Source organism: Schistocerca serialis, chromosome 3 (assembly GCF_023864345.2).
Source record: "Schistocerca serialis cubense isolate TAMUIC-IGC-003099 chromosome 3, iqSchSeri2.2, whole genome shotgun sequence".
Taxonomy (NCBI): Eukaryota; Metazoa; Arthropoda; class Insecta; order Orthoptera; family Acrididae; genus Schistocerca; species Schistocerca serialis.
This window is the reverse complement of record NC_064640.1, coordinates 98,604,484-98,624,441: the sequence shown is the minus strand read 5'-3', so window position 1 is coordinate 98,624,441 and position 19,958 is coordinate 98,604,484. Positions and strand designations below refer to the sequence as shown.

The following is a 19,958-nucleotide window of genomic DNA, read 5'->3' as shown; positions in this document are numbered from 1 at the left end:
TTTCCTTCTATTTTCACTTTTTTTGTATCTTCTAAGTCGTTTGGCCAATGCTTGTAATTTCTGCTTCTTTTCATCTAACTGCTCTATCGCTTCCTGTTGTGAGATTTTACCTAACCTTTTTCTTCTGACATTTCATTTCTTATAAATTGTGTTAGCTGTCCGATGTATTTTCTCAGTTTTTCTATTCTGATCTGTAGCCTGTGTTGCCATGCTGGTTTTGTGGGTTTCTTCTGTGTGTTGGTTGGTTCTGATCTCTGCCTAGTGTGTATATTTAGTGTAGTGAGTGCTCCGATATAAACCAGTAGTTGTAACTCTTCCATAGTTGTGTTTTCATTTATTTTGTTGTGTATGATTGTGTTGATAGTTTTTATTGTTGTTTCAACTTGTGGGTTATTTGGCAGTCTATGCAAGAATGGTCTAATGTCTGTATTTGTGTCTTTGTATTCTATATATGTTAGCTGAAATTTTTCTTCTATATCTAACACGTGTGTCACTTCGTGTTCTATTTGTGCTTGTTCTGGTGGCTGTCTTAAGATTTCGTTTTCTTCTGATTGTTTAATTGATGCGTGTTGTCCTTTGTTTGTTTGCTCTGAGATGTTTGAGTCCATTACTGTATTTTCTTCTTCTTCTTCTAATTGTGGTGTCACCGCCAGACACCACACTTGCTAGGTGGTAGCCTTTAAATCGGCCGCGGTCCTTTAGTATACGTCGGACCCGCATGTCGCCACTGTCAGTGATTGCAGACTGAGCACCACCACACGGCAGGTCTAGAGAAACTTCCAAGCACTCGCCCCAGTTGTACAGCCGACTTCGCTAGCGATGGTTCACTGACAAATTGCGCTCTCATTTGCCAAGACGATAGTTAGCATAGCCTTCAGCTACGTCATTTGCTACGACCTAGCGAGGCGCCATTATCATTTGCTATTTATCTTGTGATGCATGTACCGTCAGACCGATGTTCACCAATTATGGATTAAAGTTAAGTATTCCAACAGCTACGTACTTAATTTGCTAGACTCAAATCCTTTAACTGTTCCAGACCTCACGCCAGCCTGCGTGAGCTTAAAGTGTGCCTTTCGGCTTCACCTCCTAGTGGCTTGGCTGTCTTGCCAAGTCACAACACTGATTGCACATTATTTTGTTCCAGTATTTGTTGTACTTGTTGTTTGATGTTTTCCAATTCTGACTGGGGTATCCTGTTATTTTTTATTATTACACAGATCTGATCAGCTAGTCGTTGTTCTATTAAAAATTTTAATTCCGGGTATCTGGTAATAAATGTTGTGTATACTTGTGATCTGTATCCAGTTGTGTTGGTTCCTAGGTTTGTTGCTTGGTAATAACAGAACATGAGGTGTCGGTTAACTTCATCTGACCATCTCATCCTCTGTCTTTGTTTTCCTTCTAGGGTGGTTGCAGGAAGCATATCCTGCAAAACACCTCTATTTGGATTTAAATCAATTTCCAGTTGGCTAGCAGTGTCGTTACCATTGTGAGCGGGCATATAGTTCAAGCGTCATCCCCGACCATGATGGCGCTTGTCCGAGGCTTCTTTAGTTCCGTCCTGAACTAACTAATCACACTAAAAGGGGGGGTTAGCCCTATTAGTGGTTTGTTCTTTTCATCGCCTTTTAACACTGGCAGAAAATACCGGAGGCCTATTCATTTCCCGGGCCTCCACGGAATCTATTATTATGTATTTATTATTATTGTTGTTATTAGGTATACTGAATTGTAACTAAAATGCACCATTGGTGGTCTTTGTGGCTAAATGGTCAATATTTATACTTTCCTTGAGGGGGATACCACATTCAACTCTGGGTTAGAGTGCTATTTGGTACAACAGAAACATTATTCTGACTTTACACCTGGATATCTATAATGCCGCTTACTATATGACATGGACAACATCCTTCCTTTAAAATGGTATGTACGGTGACTTCAAAAAAATTATGTAAACACAGGAAAATGTAAAATGTGGTAAACAATGTTTTAAGCTGTAAAAGTTATGTATAAGATATCCCCTTGCACTTTATGTATGATATATGTACATAACAGGCATCAAAAGACTTGACTGGGACTTTTTACTATTTAATGAAGGTTTATTATTAAAAAAAAAACGCTGATGTAACTGGAACTGATAACTGTCTGGAAAGTAGAAATGTTTGACTCAATTTCATATGTCATAATCCATGTTCTTGTATGCCTGCAGCTGTCATTCATTATCTAAATAATGAAATACTGCACTAGTTACGTATTTTATCATGCTTAGCACGACGCGTTTTGAGAATTTCTTCTCGTTGTCAAGTGCAAGTATGTAAATAAGTATTTTGTTTGGTGTCTGAATGTGTGTTATTCTGCATCTCTTGCACTGTAGTTGTCTTTTTGAGTTTATCAGGTACTGTGCCTCATCAGTTAAGTAGAAAAACACACACACACACACACACACACACACACACACACACACACACACACACACAAGCTATCACTCACATTGTTTGTTTGTTTAACATCCCAAAAAATTCGAACACAAATACTGCACTTGACAACAAGAATAAATTCTCGGCACATGTTTTGCTCAGTATGAATAAAATTAAGTAACAGGCACTGTGTTTAAACTAAAAACATTTGAGCAATGCAGACAAAGGTGTCACAATGATCACAACAATCATGAAGCTGTATTTGTGCAGCAGAGACAGTTTGGAAATTGTTGTAATTGGTCATGATATCTTGATTTGAATAAACCTAATTACTCACATTAGCCACCACGCCAAGTGAAGCTTGGCAGCAGCGGGAAATATGGCACGAATTGTTCCAACTTTTAGATGTTTACCAGTTCAAATCCGCTGAGTAGAGTGTCCTGGTGTCAAGAAAATTAACCACGTACTATTTGTAAACACTACTGGACACCCTACAACATTTTTTTCTCCACAAACATTTTTTTGTAAATGTAAATCGCAGGAAAATGATGAATATGGTAACACAAAATCAGGTGCAAATTACCATCAGGGGCACAGGAAATTTGACGGGATTGATAGAAAAATGTCCTGAACGGCATGAAAATGTTAATTCCGGGAACGCAAAAGAGGGTTATACTGTAGTTAATTTCTCCCAGCAAATGTGACAAGATTTTTCACTGAAAATCACAGAGAGCCACTTCCAGCAGAAGATATGATAAAACTACTTTAGCTGTTAGCCCAACCATATGGCATGGCTCTGAATTCTGCAAAATAATAATATTGCAATAACAGTAAATTAAGCGTGTCATTGCCTACCAGAAAGTTAAAACTTTATCGATGGCTGATTTAACTTGCACAGCAGCAGCAGCAGCAGCAGCAGCACATACAGTGACATTTTCTTATGACTGTATTACTGAATTTTATAATGACCATTTGCAGCTGGATTAAAAACAAATGAAGGAGCCCACCAGCAAGTTGTGAATTGACATATAGTGCAGGCTTTGTGTGATGTAACAACAGTGGTACCAGTAAGGTACAGAAAATAATAGTGCATGGAGAACTCTATCACTGGCATAAACACTATAAGGCATATGATGCACAATACTGAAGTTAAGAACAATCATACCTTACATGTACAAGGGGGAGATAAATGAAAACCTCAAAAGTTTAATTAAAACTTGACATTTCACACAATGTTCTGTAAGTTGGCAGTATTCTTACCAATGATGTACCAGGGTGTATACGTGGACAAGGAAAAAAGATTCCAGGATTATTCTGGGATATCCCGTTTAAAAAATATACATTTTCCCAAGCGAAAATACACTTTTTCGGCACTAAGTGACAGTAGGTTTTCCGTACATTTTTCCTTTGGAACTGTAAAACTTACGAATCCTTAGAATGGTTAACATTTTATACGCTGGCGTTGAACTCCCCCCCCCCCCCCTCCCCTCCTCAAAAACAAAAAAGGGGGGGGGGTGGGGAGGAGAGAGAGAGAGAGAGAGAGAGAGAGAGAGAGAGAGAGAGAGAGAGAAGTTTTGAAGACTTTTGATGAAAAAAGGGAGAAGCATTTTGGAAAGACCTTTGATGTGCAGCAACATATACGCTGCATATTTTCGTATTACAAAAGATTAAATTCAAATTGCACCAAACACAGCACGTTAGTTTCCGGAGCGTTGAAATCTAGATTGCGATGCCCTTTTGTAAGATAGTCATATCTCATGCCACATGGCCTCGCCCGCCGATGACAGCAGATATTCAGAGCATAGGACATGTGTTATAGTCCGCCAATAGCAAGATCATTGTTACATTACTATACATAGTATGCCTACAAGAAAAGCTAAGCTTTCACAGATAATATTGGTCTCAAAGATTAATAAGCTACAAGAGAAGCTCAGTTTTCACATGTAATATTGATCTTTTTTTGTGTATGTTATACTTTAAGATAATCACACAAACGTGCCAGTAAATTTAAAATAATGTCATAAATGTTTGGTCTTCTAGGCTCAAAATTCTTGAAGTAGCTGGTCCTCAAAGTGTTCAGTTTTAAGCACTCTGTGACTTAAATTCATCCCACTTTCTCACACGTAACATAATTCAACTTGTGTAAAAAGAAATTTACTTTGAAAGTAACACTTTTCGAACCACCATTCACAATACTACCCTGAGACTGTTAGAAATAGGTTCGATATAGCAGTTGCCAGAGAGCACCAGAGAACAGGCATTATTGCGCGTGCGCAGCTGCACTAGCGTAGGAAGCCTGCAAGTTCGTATGTATAAAGCACTATGAGAACTTACATTACGCCATAAAAGAAACAGGACATCAGTGGATCCTCCAAAAGCATCGGAATTTTGTAAACCATACTAAAATTCATAATTCGGCTTGAAGTGCACATTGGTTTTTTCCAGATTCACAACAAAGTAGGTCCCATCTGATATTAAGCTTTTCAGTGTGGTTTTTGGGATGTAAATTTCTTGGAGTACCAGTACTGTACTATCTCATATTTGGTTCTTTATTATGGCATAATGCCATACATGGCAGAAGATGAAAACGTGCACTTGAAATTCAGCGAACAGTTGGAACTAGCCAGTACGGTGGAATGCAACACTTCACTTCAAATAAATTGATTGCCTCAGCAGAAAGAGTAATAAAGCCAAATTTCTTTAGCAAACTGACAAAACTAACTTCACTGTTCTGCAAGGCGATTAATGATTGACTGCGAATAACTTGCAAATAAAATAAAAGGAGAACACTGAAACTAATAATATTTTTTTCCCCTCTGTACTTATGCGAATGAATTATAATTCACTTGATAGCTCACGGCCGCAGAAATCCGTTTTATTTTCATTTGACGCGGGAGCTGTAAGCAAAGAGGAAACCGCGAAATCACTTAACGCAAACAGGGGTCAGGTAGAGACTAACCCTCTCCCCACAACTCAGACAACTCTGCGCATGATCGAATCTGGCAAAAAGGGCACGTGAGAAAAATTTTTCTCATTAGCATCTGGTTGCTTGCTGCTACTGCTGATACAATGAGAGAAGGTACTGCTCATACACGAGTCAACTGTGCATGCGTAAGAGCCCGCTGGCAACTGGTCGAACTAACCTAATGTAAACAGTTGTGATGTTAAACTCATAGAAAGCAGTTTATTGTTATGAAGTATTACGTAGTCTTCGCCCTAAGGCCTTTGACATACTTTTGCTGATAGCAGAAGCTTGTGCGTGCACGGTGTTTTGTTGTTGTAAATGGTGCATTTCCTTTGCCACTTAAGTTTTATTTTTTCCCTCTCGTTTATATTTTATTACTGCAGTATCATTCTCCAACAGCAGGATACAGTAACATTCTTTGCTAGAGAATCAATTCTTACCAGTCAAAATTACAAAAATTTAACTGAAAGTTAAAACAATGAAAAATTCCCGGAATTCTGAAATATTCCTGGGTTTTTCCTGGATGAAAAAGTTCCCAGGTTTTTCCCGGATTTCCCGGGCCATATATACCCTGTGTACAGAATGCCCTACTGGCGGCAGCATACTACAGACATGCGAAATGTGGCCACAATACCAGTTCAAAATGGTTGCCGCACTTGCGACATGCACGAAGGGATAACAGTGCTCTGTCACATGTTTTCTGAGCAGTGAAAGTACGGAACCAGTGGAAATCAACTGGTGAATGAATGTCCAGTATGGCGATGCATGTCTATCAATGCAATAAGTGTATGAGTGGAGTGGAAAGTTCCAAAAAAGTGAGAGTTCAGTGACATACCCTCAGTGTCTAGGTCAAGCACACCGTGTTGTGGTACATGTGTTTACTGCAGTAGTTGAAACCAATGTGATAGAAAATTGCCATGTGATGGTGGATGAACAGAGGTGATAGGGGAGTATTAAGTGAATTTAGCAGCATAATTCAGTGCAACATCTCAAAACAGCTGGACTGTCACACAGTTTCCAAACATGCCCTACAATAATGCTATGTCAAAACTATGCTAACAGTTGTAAGAGCATATCCATAGCCCCCTGCAGAAGTTATCATAGGTATCTCCTTAGGGAACAAAAAAAAATCCCTCAAAATCTTAGAATGGTCTGTTAATGGCACATATTTTAGCTGATCTTCATCAATAAGGAGCCAATTATCAAGGGGAAAAATTATGGGAGCAATGAACAGACTAATTAGCATCACTTCCCTCTGGTAGATCTGAAGGTAAAAATGTTGAAAATGTAGAATCATGCACATGTTCACATCTGTATTAGCCTAAATTGTTTTCAGTTTAGTTTTTGAAAGGCCCAATTTTACTTATTACTGCATAACAACAGATAATTCATTTGCTAGTTTTTCTTTATAAGTCTACTCTCATCATCACATTCACAACAGAGAGCGTGTGGGCAGCCCTTATTGACATAAAAAATGTATCTGTCATTAGCTAATATTTGTAAGTGCATAATGTATTATATTTCACAAATAAATTTTAATCACAACATCTCATTATATACTGCCATATTCCACTGAGGAACATTGCAGTTTTCATCTTACATGACTAAGGCAAACGACTAAATTTCCCATTCCACACTCTTTTCCATTACATAATTTAAGAAATAAGGCAATTCCAGATAAAAATCTTGTTAAATATTTATTGTATCATTTTCGCTTAACATAAAGGAATCTCAAAAGTGGACAATCTGTCTGATTAAACACGTGATGCACAGTATTCATTCAATTAATCATTGATGTTCCTCATGAAAAAACATAGAAGAGTTTTGTAGTCACCAACGAGATACACAGTATTTGACATTGTAGACTGTAAGCAGTCTTTGCTGTGACAAAATGTTTGGGTGGCAACTGGCACTTGATACCTGGAAGGAAGGTCCTCCGGGATCTACGTGCAATGAGGTGTTCAAAAACAGACAGGTGCCAAAAACTGTTACAAAAATATTTGGGGATGGAATTGTTATTTTTTGTTACGGCATAAAGTCAAAGTGTCTGCACGGCAGTTGAGAATGAGGGAAAAGAGGTGGCTGTGAGAAGAGGTCAGCCAATAGCATGCTGACCGACCCCTCTCTAGGATTCCCCCCCGACAGCAGCGGCCTCTATGCGAAGAGGACATAAACGCTGTGCCCGACTGATCAGGGCCCAATCGAAGAGAAGCTTCAAAGGCCAGCGACCTGAATAGAAGCGTCAACTCTATTACTTCGCTTTTATTAGAGTTGTTTGAACAGAAGAACCTTGCTTATTTTGCATGTCGCCCTTTGCTTGCAACACATCTGTGTAACACAAAGTTAAGTATCTGTAAATTTCATTTTGTAGTAAAACTCATTAATATGACGTGTTTAAATGTTGTCTAGCAATCCGAAAAAGCAGGTTTCCTAGACACCCCATATTTGACGACTAGGCAGAATTTAACAATTTTTGGTATGTAGAAAGTGAAAAATTATTACTGACCCTTATACACACATATTTATAGCATATAGGTGAAATGACATAAAAAAAATTCAGACTGATTGTCCACGAATATCGGACACGTGTTTATATAGTATACATTTTATTACTAACTATACCACCACCAGCACATGTGACAATCGACCGTGTATGGTACAGTTTTTTCCCTTAAATTGCCATAGCCTGCAGTCTTGGTAGCTTATGCAGATTCTTGCACTTGAATTCTGAGAAAGTCAATGTACATGTCACATCAAAAATTGGCTGAAATTACACAACTGTGGTAAACTTTCTTTTAATTCTTTTTTTCTTCTCAGAGAAGGTTCGAGGTTGTATTCAACAAAAGGAGGTCACTTCTCATGTCACAGATGATAAAACTGGCAGCAATCTAGAAACTCTCCTGCCAACAGCCCACTGATATGGTACAATTGATCTGTCATATACATGAACATTAACACTACACTGCATTTTAGAACTTTTGGAGAGATGTTTTATAACTTTAAGGTGATATTTAAAGTATTTTTCAGTCTAATTACACATCTGATTCTGTACATCAGATTTCTGTATGACATTAGATTTTTTTTCCTTTACTTACATTAAAAATATTTATTTTGTAGCCTCGTACAGAATCAATACACACTGCATAAGATTAGACAAAAGGTATATGTCCATTTAAAAATTTTAATAATTATTTCTAAATTACAACACGTGTATGACAATTCAACTTCCTTTCTTTACTTTCACTGTATCAAGTTCTGTCAGACATGATGAGAAACTTCCTCTTCTCTGATTGTCTCCTTTTACCTGTGTCATCTCTATTTGGCATTAAAAAAAAAAAAAAAAGTCATCATTTCTGTATTCCACCTTGTCTGCTATCTCTTTTCCATCTCCTTTATGTCCTGGTGGAATCTTCCTCCTTGTCCTTCTCTTACATTGCCAAGGTTCAGAGGGGTGGGTGGGGGGGTGGGGCGACTGTATCTTAATTTCACGAAACTCTGCAACACTGTTTTGAAAGTACTGATGACCCTGCCGTTTAGTCCCTTTACTCCCCAAACCAACCAACATTGTTTCAACTATGGTTTTATAATTTTTTGGACGCTTGTTGTTGCCTAAAAAGTTGTCCAGTACTTCTTAAACAAAATCCAAGCCCATTTTTCCACTGGGTACTTTCAAAAATTTGTCTACCTTTAAATTTTTTATCTGCAGCCCCGACAAAGATCCCTTCTTTTTCTCTTGTAACACACTTTTTATTATATTCTGAGAACTAGGTTACAGGGTTCTTCTTTCACACCCGTTAATTACCTTCCAAAGCTTATCTTTGGCTCTGCCGTCCCACACTCAAATGAAACAAGTCATTTTTGTGTAGCTAGATTGTTGATGGAATAATATCCCAACTACTTTCATATCCCCACATATTGTCCACGAATGTTAATAAACCCTCAATATCACAACATATTATCTTTTTCTTTAAAGAATTTTCTTTATTCCTTTACTTTGTTCCTGTACCAGGGTGTATACGCAGACAAGGAAGAAAAATTCCCGGATTTCCTGGTTAAAAACACACTTTCTCCCAGGTGAAAACACACTTTTATCATCTTAAGTAACAGTATATTTTCCATCGGAACAGCAAAACTTATCAATTCTTTGAAGGGTTATGGTTTTATACAAAGGCATAGAATATCCTGGCACATTAGAAAACGAAACTCAGTGAAAAAGACATGTTTTGGAAATATCTTTGATGTGCAGCAACATGTACACTGCATATTTTGGTATTACAAAAGTATACATTGGAATTCCAACAAACACTGCACGTTACTTTCCGAATCATTGAAATAGAGATTGCGATGCACTTTTGTAAGCCAGTCATAGCTCATGTCACGTGATCTCGCCAGCCGACGATAGCGGATATTCAGAACATAGGACACGTGATGTAGTCAGCTAACAGCAACATCACTGTTAAGTAGCACGAACACACAAACAGGAAAAGTTAATAGTTTAAATTAACATACATAGTGTTGCTACAAGAAAAGCAAAGCTTCCACACATAATATTGCTCTCTAAGGTTAATAAGTTGCAAGAGGAGCTGAGCTTTCGCATATAATGTTGATCTTTTCTGCGCGTGTTACACTATAAGATATATGAAAGTAAAATTTTTAATGTTGGCATAAATGTCTGATCTTCAGGGTTCAAAATTCTTCTAAATGGCTCGTCATCAAAGAGTTGATTCTTAAATGAGAGTCAAACACTCTGTGAGTTAAGAAATTCATGGTACATTCTCGCACATAGTTCAACTTAAGTAAAAGGATATTTATTTTGAAAGTAATGCTTTTCAAACCACCATTCGCAATATTTTCCCGTGACCTGTTAGAAATACGTTCGTTTCAGCAGTTGCCATCGAGCGCAGATAACAGACGACACCGTGCTTGCGCAGCTACCATGACGTAAGAAGCCCGTATATACGTACGTGTACAATATTTAAAGACCACACATCAGAGGGAACTCCAACAGAATCGCAATTTCGTGAACCATACTAAAATGTGCACATTTAAAGTGCACATTCATATGTCCAGATTCCCAATGAAGTAGACCTCGACCTGATATTAAGCTTTTCAGTGTGATTTTCGGGATGTAAATTTTCTTGGAGCTCCAGTACTGTATCTGGTTCTTTATTATGGCATAATGCCATACGTGCTAGAAGAAGAAAACATGCACTTGACATGCAGCGAACAGTTGAAAGTAGCCAGTACTGTGGAATTAAACATTTCGTTTCAAATACATTGACTGCCATGGAGGAAAAGGTTAATAAGAGTCAAATTTCTTTAGCGAACAGACAAAAATAACTCCCTTGTTCTGCAAGGCAATTAATGCTTGAATGTCAGAAAGGTGGAAATAAAATAAAATCTGAAACTAATAACATATTTTAGCATTCCGTAATTATGTGAATGTATTTTAATTCACTTGATAATTCCTGGCCACAGATATCCGTTTTGTTTTGTTTTCATTTGATGTGAGAGTAAACGAAGGGGAAACAGCAAAATCACTAAATGTAAACATGGGTCACGCGGAGACTACCCACTATAACTCAGACTGTTCTGCGCATGAGCCCCAGATCTATGATATTTTTCGCTAGTAGTTATAACAACACTGATCACTCACAAACCTAATCACCGACATAATCAAACAGCAATTGGCATTCATCCGTTCGGCTTTACTCTGCTCAGCTCGTATAGCCCCATCCCTTTCAGTCTGCGGAAAGTTTATTTCTAGATGCGACGAGGATTCTTATGACAGAGACAACACGTACACTATGCATGCATTCAAAAATCAACTTATGATTCATTCAGAAATCAACTTAAAATGTGTACAAAAATGTTCAGAAACCAACAGGGACGCATTTCAAAATCATATGATTGAACGATAGACCAATGTGCGCTGGTTGCTAGGCGCTTTGTGAACAAATTTTTTTTTGCTCAAGAACATGAATTTGGCGCCCACTTTTCCCGGTAGCATCTAGCAGCTTGCTGCGACTGCTTGCACAGCCAACAGCTACATTCCTGTAGCCAGAAGCGGGAGAAACTACTGCTCCAACGCGACTCAACCGCGCATGTGCATGAGCCCGCTCGTAACTGCTAAAATGAATCTAATGTGAACAGTTGTGACTTCACCCTCATCAGAGGCAATTTGTTGTTATGAAGCATGCATAGTCTTCCTAAAGCCTTTGACACATTTTACTGCTGGCAGACGCTTGCATGAGCACAGTGTGTCATCGTGGTATATGGTGCATTTCCTTTGCAATTTAAGTTATTTTCGTTTTTTTTTCTCTCATTTATGTTTCACTGTTGAAGTATTATTCTGCAGTAGCAGGATACAGTAATATCCTTTGTAAGAGTATCAGTTCTTACCAGTGAAAATTACAAAAATTTAACTGAAAACTGAAACAATGAAAAATTCCTGGAATTCTAAAAAATTCCCGGTTTCTTCCGGTTTTCTCCCGAATGAAAAAATTCCTGGTTTTTTTCCGAATCTCCCAGGTCATATACACCCTGTGTATCAAGAGAACAATAAACTGGGTAGTAGAAGACTTTTGCTTTCAGTCTTGATCAAAGCAATTTAGTGACATCTTTTGCCAGATTCAAGTCACAAATTAGATCAGTTAGTTTGTTTTGACTAAATGATTCTGCTCCAGGATCTTCCTGCAAGTTGAAATCATCACCATCATCACGTTCATTTTCTGAACTACTCTCCAGTAACAGCACAGGAAAAGGGAGAGACTGACTGTGTGTAACTTCTTGTAAGGCTCAAGAAATATTAGGATGTTTTATATCCTTATTTTCTGCATTATGGCATTCAATGTTGACCATGTAACAATAACAATCATATACACGATTTTGTGGCTCCCTCCAAATCATGGGCATTGCAAAAGGCATTCATTTCCTCATCCCATTTTTTCATAGCTTCAGTTGCTCAACACATGTACAGCATACCTTGTTGCGGTGTCCAGCTTTTGACTTTAACACCAAGCCTTATATCAAAGTATGTGTAACAGACTTTTTAATGAAACTATTATTGTCCTGCCTTTACTCAGCAATTATGTGGCTACGACAAACATGATTCTGCTGCAGGATCTTCCTTCAGGATGAAAAAAATCACCATCATCACATCCATTTTCTGAACTGCTCTCCAGAAACGGGATGGAGTCATTTCTAAGAAACAGCAAAACTACATTTAACAGTACAAATATCACCTCACAACCCTATAGCGTGTACCACAAACTAAAATTTCCTACCTAACACCCAGATAGGTGTGGCAAGTGTGGTAAACTACTCCACCTTACTGAAATACAATTTTCCTTAGTTGCAATAAAATGCCTCTCTGTGTAACTTAGGTTTAAATGAAAAATTAGTGTACTTCCAGATCATGAATATGCCATCACTAAATCTGAACCAGGTGAGGGGTTTGGGATTCTGGGTGGTTAGGATGGATTCCTCTAGGTTGCCTATAGATAGGTTAGCATAGGATGGTATCATACAGGTGCCCATTGCTATACCACAGTTTTGTTTGTAGACATTGCCTTCAAAGGAGAAGTAATTGTGGATAAGGAGTTTGTCACGGTAACCAGAAAGGAGGCTGTAGTTCTGGAGTCAGTCGGGCATTGGGAAAGGTAGTGTTCTGTAGTGACAAGGCCTTCGGCACTGGGGATGTTTGTGTAGAGGGAGGTGGCATCAACAATCACGAGCAGGGTACCATATAGCCGAAGAACAGGAACTGTGTAAAGTCAGTGGAGGAAATGGTATACACTCCTGGAAATTGAAATAAGAACACCGTGAATTCATTGTCCCAGGAAGGGGAAACTTTATTGACACATGCCTGGGGTCAGATACATCACATGATCACACTGACAGAACCACAGGCACATAGACACAGGCAACAGAGCATGCACAATGTCGGCACTAGTACAGTGTATATCCACCTTTCGCAGCAATGCAGGCTGCTATTCTCCCATGGAGACGATCGTAGAGATGCTGGATGTAGTCCTGTGGAACGGCTTGCCATGCCATTTCCACCTGGCGCCTCAGTTGGACCAGCGTTCGTGCTGGACGTGCAGACCGCGTGAGACGACGCTTCATCCAGTCCCAAACATGCTCAATGGGGGACAGATCCGGAGATCTTGCTGGCCAGGGTAGTTGACTTACACCTTCTAGAGCACGTTGGGTGGCACGGGATACATGCGGACGTGCATTGTCCTGTTGGAACAGCAAGTTCCCTTGCCTGTCTAGGAATGGTAGAACGAAGGGTTCGATGACGGTTTGGATGTACCGTGCACTATTCAGTGTCCCCTCGACGATCACCAGTGGTGTACGGCCAGTGTAGGAGATCGCTCCCCACACCATGATGCCGGGTGTTGGCCCTGTGTGCCTCGGTCGTATGCAGTCCTGATTGTGGCGCTCACCTGCATGGCGCCAAACACGCATACGACCATCATTGGCACCAAGGCAGAAGCGACTCTCATCGCTGAAGACGACACGTCTCCATTCGTCCCTCCATTCACGCCTGTCGCGACACCACTGGAGGCGGGCTGCACGATGTTGGGGCGTGAGCGGAAGACGGCCTAACGGTGTGCGGGACCGTAGCCCAGCTTCATGGAGACGGTTGCGAATGGTCCTCGCCGATACCCCAGGAGCAACAGTGTCCCTAATTTGCTGGGAAGTGGCGGTGCGGTCCCCTACGGCACTGCGTAGGATCCTACGGTCTTGGCGTGCATCCGTGCGTCGCTGCAGTCCGGTCCCAGGTCGACGGGCACGTGCACCTTCCGCCGACCACTGGCGACAACATCGATGAACTGTGGAGACCTCACGCCCCACGTGTTGAGCAATTCAGCAGTACGTCCACCCGGCCTCCCGCATGCCCACTATACGCCCTCGCTCAAAGTCCGTCAACTGCACATACGGTTCACGTCCACGCTGTCGCGGCATGCTACCAGTGTTAAAGACTGCGATGGAGCTCCGTATGCCACGGCAAACTGGCTGACACTGACGGCGGCGGTGCACAAATTCTGCGCAGCTAGCGCCATTCGACGGCCAACACCCCGGTTCCTGGTGTGTCCGCTGTGCCGTGCGTGTGATCATTGCTTGTACAGCCCTCTCGCAGTGTCCGGAGCAAGTATGGTGGGTCTGACACACTGGTGTCAATGTGTTCTTTTTTCCATTTCCAGGAGTGTATGTTATAGAGGAGGGCAGGTTCTGGGTACAGGATGTATATGTGGATAAGGGAAAAAAAGACTGCTGGATTTTCCGGTTAAAAATACACTTTCTCCCAGATGATAATACACTTTTTCCATGTTAAGTGACAGTATATTTTATCTTGGAACTGTAAAACTTATCAATCCTTTGAAGAAGGGTTAAGGTTTTATGCATCGGCTTTAACTTTCCGGCACATTAGTATACAACCGAAAGCGGGGGAGGGGGTTAATTTGATGTTCAGCAACAAGTATGCTGCATGCTTTCATATTACAAAAGTATAAATTCTAATTCCACCAAACACAGCATGTTAGTTTACAAAGCATTGAAATCGAGACTGCAAAGCGCTTTTGTAAGTCAATCATAGCTCATATGACATGATCTCGCCAGCCAATGAAAGCAGATATTCAGAACATAGAACATGTGATGTAGTCAGTCAACATAAAGATCACTATTATGCAGTGCAAACACACGAGTAGGAAAAGTTATTAGTTTAAATTAAAGTACATGTGTGGCTACAAGAAAAGCTACACTTTCATATACACTACTGGTCTCTAAGATCAATTAGCCCCAGAAAAGCTAAGCACACTTTAAGACACATCACACAAATATGCCAGTAAAATTTTAAATAATGACATAAATGCCTGGTCTTCTGGGCTCAAAATTCTTCTAAGTGGCTGGTCCTCACAGTGTTAAGTTTTAAATGAGAGTCACATACTATGTGATTTAAGAAAATCATCATACATTCTCATACGCAACATCATTCATCTTGCGTAAAAGGAAATTTACATTGAAAGTGATGTTTTTCAAATGACCATTCGCAATATTTTCCCCGCGAGCTATTAGAAACAGGTTAGTTTCAGCTGTTGCCACTGAAAGCCAATTCACAATGAAGTAGGCCCCAACTTGATATTAATGTTCTCACTGTGGTTTTGGGGATGTAAATTTTCTTGGGGTACCAGTACAGCATTATCTCATGTTTAGTTCTTTATTATGGCATAATGCCATAGTGCCAGAAGATGAAAAAATGTGCTTGAAGTCCAGTAAATAGTTGAAACTAGTCAACATTCTGGAATGAAACATTTAATTTCAAATAAATTGACTGCCTAAGTGGAAAAGATTAACAACACTCTAGTTTCTTTAACAAACAGACAAAAATAACTTCATCGCTCTGCAAGGTGATCAATGGCTGCCTGTTAAAAACCTGGGAACAAAATAAAACAAAAAAACTGAAACTAATAACATATTTTAGCGTTCCATAATTATGTGAATGTATTTTAATTCGACCGATGGCTCCCAGCCACAGAAATCCGTTTTGATTTCATTTGATGTGAGATACGTAAAACAAAGAGCAAATAGCAAAATCACTAAATGTAAAAAAAGAGTGCCAGAAAATTTTTTCCAGGTAGCATCTGCCTGCTTGCTACCGAGGCTACAGCCAACAGCCGCACCTCACGTACCCAGAAGTGGGAGACTGCATTGTTCATACGTGGCTCAACTGTGCACACGCATGAGCCCACTGGCAACTGCTCTAATGAAGCTAATGTAAACAAACATGACATCACTCTCATCACAAGCAATTTGCTGTTATGAAGTATTGCATAGTCTTTCTCCTAATGCCTTTAGCACATTTTGCTGTTGGCAGACGCTTATGTGTGCAGTGTGTTATGTTGTAAATGGCACATTCACTTTGAAACTTAAGTTTTACTTTTTTTCTCTCGTTTATGCTTTATTGCTACAGTGTAATTCTGCAGTAGTGGGATACAATAATATTCTTTGTTAGACTATCAGTTGTTAGCAGTCAAAATTACAAACATTTAATTGAAAACTGTAACGCTGGAAAACTCCTAGAATTCTAAAAAATTCCCGTGTTTTTCCCAGTTTCTCCCGGATGAAAAAAATTCCTTAGTTTTTCCCAGATTTCCAGGATGTTCCAGGGCGTATACACCTTGTGGGCAATAGGCTGGTGGTCAGTGTGTGTGTGTGTGTGTGTGTGTGTGTGTGTGTGTGTGTGTGTGTGTATTCTCCTTCAGAAGAAGGCCTTTTGGCTGTAAGCTAAAATGTATAGCAATCTTTTCATTGTGCCTTTCTGCGACTCATGGTCTCCTCTATACGGTGAGTAGCAGCCGGTCCTTTGAATGATACTGTCATTCCATCCTGGCCTTTCCACTGTCTGGGCAGAGAACTATTCATTCTGTTTTTTTAGTGTTTACTAAAGATCAACAGTTGTTGTTGTTGTGGTCTTCAGTCCTGAGACTGGTTTGATGCAGCTCTCCATGCTACTCTATCCTGTGCAAGCTTTTTCATCTCCCAGTACCTACTGCAACCTACATCCTTCTGAATCTGCTTAGTGTATTCATCTCTTGGTCTCCCTCTACGATTTTTACCCTCCATGCTGCCCTCCAATACTAAATTGGTGATCCCTTGATGCCTCAGAACATGTCCTACCAACCGATCCCTTCTTCTGGTCAAGTTGTGCCACAAACTTCTCTTCTCCCCAATCCTATTCAATACTTCCTCATTAGTTATGTGATCTACCCATCTAATCTTCAGCATTCTTCTGTAGCACCACATTTCGAAAGCTTCTATTCTCTTCTTGTCCAAACTATTTATCGTCCATGTTTCACTTCCATACATGGCTACACTCCATACAAATACTTTCAGAAATGACTTCCTGACACTTAAATCAATACTGGATGTTAACAAATTTCTCTTCTTCAGAAACGCTTTCCTTGCCATTGCCAGCCTACATTTTATATCCTCTCTACTTCGACCATCATCAGTTATTTTGCTCCCCAAATAGCAAAACTCCTTTACTACTTTAAGTGCCTCATTTCCTAATCTAATTCCTTCAGCATCACCTGACTTAATTAGACTACATTCCATTATCCTTGTTTTGCTTTTGTTGATGTTCATCTTATATCCTCCTTTCAAGACACTGTCCATTCCATTCAACTGCTCTTCCAAGTCCTTTGCTGTCTCTGACAGAATTACAATGTCATCGGCGAACCTCAAAGTTTTTATTTCTTCTCCATGAATTTTAATACCTACTCCGAATTTTTCTTTTGTTTCCTTTACTGCTTGCTCAATATACAGATTGAACAACATCGGGGAGAGGCTACAACCCTGTCTTACTCCCTTCCCAACCACTGCTTCCCTTTCATGTCCCTCGACTCTTATAACTGCCATCTGGTTTCTGTACAAATTGTAAATAGCCTTTCGTTCCCTGTATTTTACCCCTGCCACCTTTAGAATTTGAAAGAGAGTATTCCAGTCAACATTGTCAAAAGCTTTCTCTAAGTCTACAAATGCTAGAAACGTAGGTTTGCCTTTCCTTAATCTTTCTTCTAAGATAAGTCGTAAGGTCAGTATTGCCTCACGTGTTCCAGTGTTTCTACGGAATCCAAACTGATCTTCCCCGAGGTTGGCTTCTACTAGTTTTTCCATTCGTCTGTAAAGAATTCGTGTTAGTATTTTGCAGCTGTGACTTATTAAGCTGATAGTTCGGTAATTTTCACATCTGTCAACACCTGCTTTCTTTGGGATTGGAATTATTATATTCTTCTTGAAGTCTGAGGGTATTTCGCCTGTTTCATACATCTTGCTCACCAGATGGTAGAGTTTTGTCAGGACTGGCTCTCCCACGGCCGTCAGTAGTTCCAATGGAATATTGTCTACTCCGGGGGCCTTGTTTCGACTCAGGTCTTTCAGTGCTCTGTCAAACTCTTCACGCAGTATCATATCTCCCATTTCATCTTTATCTACATCCTCTTCCATTTCCATAATATTGTCCTCAAGTACATCGCCCTTGTATAGACCCTCTATATACTCCTTCCACCTTTCTGCTTTCCCTTCTTTGCTTAGAACTGGGTTTCCATCTGAGCTCTTGATATTCATACAAGTCGTTCTCTTATCTCCAAAGGTCTCTTTAATTTTCCTGTAGGCAGTATCTATCTTACCCCTAGTGAGATAGGCCTCTACATCCTTACATTTGTCCTCTAGCCATCCCTGCTTAGCCATTTTGCACTTCCTGTCAATCTCATTTTTGAGACGTTTGTATTCCTTTTTGCCTGATTCGCTTACTGCATTTTTATATTTTCTCCTTTCATCAATTAAATTCAATATTTCTTCTGTTACCCAAGGATTTCTACTAGCCCTCGTCTTTTTACCTACTTGATCCTCTGCTGCCTTCACTACTTCATCCCTCAAAGCTACCCATTCTTCTTCTACTGTATTTATTTCCCCCATTCCTGTCAATTGCTCCCTTATGCTCTCCCTGAATCTCTGTACAACCTCTGGTTCTTTTAGTTTATCCAGGTCCCATCTCCTTAAATTCCCACCTTTTTGCAGTTTCTTCAGTTTTAATCTACAGGTCATAACCAATAGATTGTGGTCAGAGTCCACATCTGCCCCTGGAAATGTCTTACAATTTAAAACCTGGTTCCTAAATCTCTGTCTTACCATTATATAATCTATCTGATACCTTTTAGTATCTCCAGGGTTCTTCCAGGTATACAACCTTCTTTCATGATTCTTAAACCAAGTGTTAGTTATGATTATGTTGTGCTCTGTGCAAAATTCGACCAGGCGGCTTCCTCTTTCATTTCTGTCCCCCAATCCATATTCACCTACTATGTTTCCTTCTCTCCCTTTTCCTACACTCGAATTCCAGTCACCCATGACTATTAAATTTTCGTCTCCCTTCACAATCTGAATAATTTCTTTTATTTCACCATACATTTCTTCAATTTCTTCGTCATCTGCAGAGCTAGTTGGCATATAAACTTGTACTACTGTAGTAGGCGTGGGCTTCGTATCTATCTTGGCCACAATAATGCGTTCACTATGCTGTTTGTAGTAGCTTACACGCATTCCTATTTTCCTATTCATTATTAAACCTACTCCTGCATTACCCCTATTTGATTTTGTGTTTATAACCCTGTAGTCACCTGACCAGAGGTCTTGTTCCTCCTGCCACCGAACTTCACTAATTCCCACTATATCTAACTTCAACCTATCCATTTCCCTTTTTAAATTTTCTAACCTACCTGCCCGATTAAGGGATCTGACATTCCACGCTCCGATCCGTAGAACACCAGTTTTCTTTCTCCTGATAACGACATCCTCTTGAGTAGTCCCCGCCCGGAGATCCGAATGGGGGACTATTTTACCTCCGGAATATTTTACCCAAGAGGACGCCATCATCATGTAATCATACAGTAAAGCTGCATGCCCTCGGGAAAAATTACGGCTGTAGTTTCCCCTTGCTTTCAGCCGTTCGCAGTACCAGCACAGCAAGGCTGTTTTGGTTATTGTTACAAGGCCAGATCAGTCAA

The 19,958-nt window shown here is 39.9% G+C and overlaps 1 protein-coding gene across 2 annotated transcripts in view; it reads right to left on the bottom strand.

Moving 5' to 3' along the window:
* The window catches only part of LOC126469765 (orphan steroid hormone receptor 2-like), a 126,965-nt gene that overhangs the window by 87,840 nt on the left and 19,167 nt on the right, over positions 1–19,958 (bottom strand). The window lies entirely within an intron of this gene.